This window comes from Corvus cornix, chromosome 1, assembly GCF_000738735.6.
Source record: "Corvus cornix cornix isolate S_Up_H32 chromosome 1, ASM73873v5, whole genome shotgun sequence".
In the NCBI taxonomy this organism is placed as follows: Eukaryota; Metazoa; Chordata; class Aves; order Passeriformes; family Corvidae; genus Corvus; species Corvus cornix.
The window spans coordinates 109716495-109719040 of NC_046332.1; positions in this window are offsets into that span (position 1 = coordinate 109716495).

Consider the following 2546-nt stretch of genomic DNA (forward strand, 5'->3'; position numbering starts at 1 on the left):
GCTGGTGGTGGCTCTTCCTTCCACTAACTCAGCAGTGTGCAGCCATTCTAGCCTGTTTTGTGGTGGTGCTGCTTGACTTCAAGCCAAGACTGGTGCAGCAAACAGCGTCTGGATCAGACACGGATTTTTTTTAATACAGCGTGTGGGTCTCTCATGATCATTGCAAAAGAGTGAGGAAGTACTGGAGCAGGGAACTGCATTGAGAGTTGCATGTACAGCAAAGACCTAGAAGCAGCTGCCAGTCCTTATTGGAGTCTCACTGATATGTTTTCCCCTGGCTCATATCCATCCCCTTTTCTTCCCTCATCTCAGCATGGAATCATTTATTTTGTAAACAAAACAGAAAGGGCAGAAGTTTCAGACTATGTCATTCCCTGGAGTGAAGGCAAGTGCACCCAGGGACAGACTCAGGCTGCTTGTGAAGAGTCCTTTCAGGGAAGACAGATTGACAAGTCCCTTTTTTCCTTCTTCCTCTTTGGTGTAGAATGAAGGGAAGGTTGGTAAACAGTGATTGCACAGCATTCAAAATAAAGACTTCAGGCTACAAAATAAAAAGAAATTAATCAAGGTCTCTACTTGGTTTTCCTCCTGCTAATGGGAAGGAGGAGCTGGATCTCTCTCTCTGTTCTTCACATCACTCTCTTTTTTGGGGTTTTTACTTGCAGAATTTTTCATTGTCCCTTTTAGGGACATGTGTGAAACCCCTAGGCCTATTGCAAGCACCTGGCATTAAATTGTGCAGCAATACACAGACCATTATTGCACAGAGAAGGACAGGAACTAAATTAATTCCTATGCAATGGGGTAAAATTACTGCGAGGAAAGGAAGAACCCTGAGACATGAATACTTTTGGAATACTGTCATGCTGCAGAAGGATCAGTGTTCCTGAACTTTTCAGCACAAAGAAGGATGAAAAATGCTGTATGTAATCAACTATCTTGAAATAAATTTTATAAACAGAGTGAGATAGCATTTAAGTTTTTGCATACTTCAGTTTTACACTCCTACATAATTAACACACAGCTGCCGACATTGTTTTTTCTTGTACAGGATGCATTTTCCAAATTAGTACAAAGTATAGAGTATTCGGGGTTTTGTAACAGCAAAGATGTTTCATTCATTTAGAAGGTGGAACCACCAGAATTAAATCAGGGGCGATGCATGGGTGGTTTTGGTACCATTTCTACTCAAATTTGTCACTTGCAGCAACAGGCAAAGTTTCCTGTGCTTGTCACGTCACTTTCGGAGTTAACAGAAAACTCACAAGCATCAGGGAGCACCAGAATTCAACAGCTGTGGAAGGGCCCAGCACCTCTGCCCTTTCTTTTCAGTTCAGGCAGGGAGATCAGCTACTGCATTTGGCAATTGCTAGGCTGAGGGCAGCTGAAATATACTCTGTTTCATGGTCTGTGTTCAGGCTCTTAAAAGGACATCAGACTTTGCAATTGTTGATCCAAGATCAGCCCCTGCTGGATTTGTGGTCTGCCAGAAACCTCCTGATCCAACAAATTCATGTTTCAGGGGCTATGGTGCCTGAGGAGCTTCCAGGCAAGGCAGAGCTGCACTGGCTCACCCCAGAGAAGGCACAAGTTGCTTGTCCTGAGCTAAGGAGAAGAAAAAGGCAGTGAGAACACTGCCAGTCCTCAGCAGGGAGAGTGGGCTGGTCTTCACTGCAAGAATGGACATCCACGAATCAGAACTGCCCCCCTCCTTTCCTTCCCCAGCCATTCCAACTATTTAACTTCCAGAGGCTACCTCCACAAACAAAAATATGGGGGCCAGACCCTCTGGTGATATCCAGCATCCCTGGAAATGTTACCCCATCCCTGAAAGCATCCAAGGTCAGGTTGGATGGGGCCCTGAGCAACCTGAGCTAGCAGGTGGCCTTCCTGCCCATGGCAGGGGGTTGGAAGTAGATGATTTTTAAAGACCTTTCCAACCCAAAACATTCTATCATTCTATAATTCTGTGATCTGTTTGGGATGGAAACCAAAGGGGATTCTGCAAGAGTCAAAACCATGAAAAAATAGGTTATCCAGTGACACGTTCTCAGTTTTGGCCAGAGCAGAAAGGCATTAGCAAGGTTTGAATGTACCAGACAAAGAGGAATGTTAGATTTCTCTTTGAAGTTTCCATGGACATTGTTGATAAATAATCACTAGTATTATTTCTCTTCCAGTAATTCAAAGATCAGCATGAACTGCATCTCAGTCCTGAGATGATTAAAAAAAAGACAGGTCTGGGCAGAGGTAACTCTTCTGTGCTTTCTACATTACACTTCAGCATTAAAAGTTATATAAAGTGGCAATACATTTTTTAGCAGAAAACCTGACTGGTTGTACAATTTTTTCTATCCTTTGTATCACAAAGAAAAAATCTATTTCAACAATTTATATGTATTTGAGTTATGGAATGTTATATGTAAAGATGGTAGAAACATATTTGAAACAGAATGGGGGTCATGATTAAATGGTTAACTTATTTCCTAAATGAATGAGAAAGGAAACAGGGTGCTGCAACCTTTTGCTCTCACTTCCTCATGAGA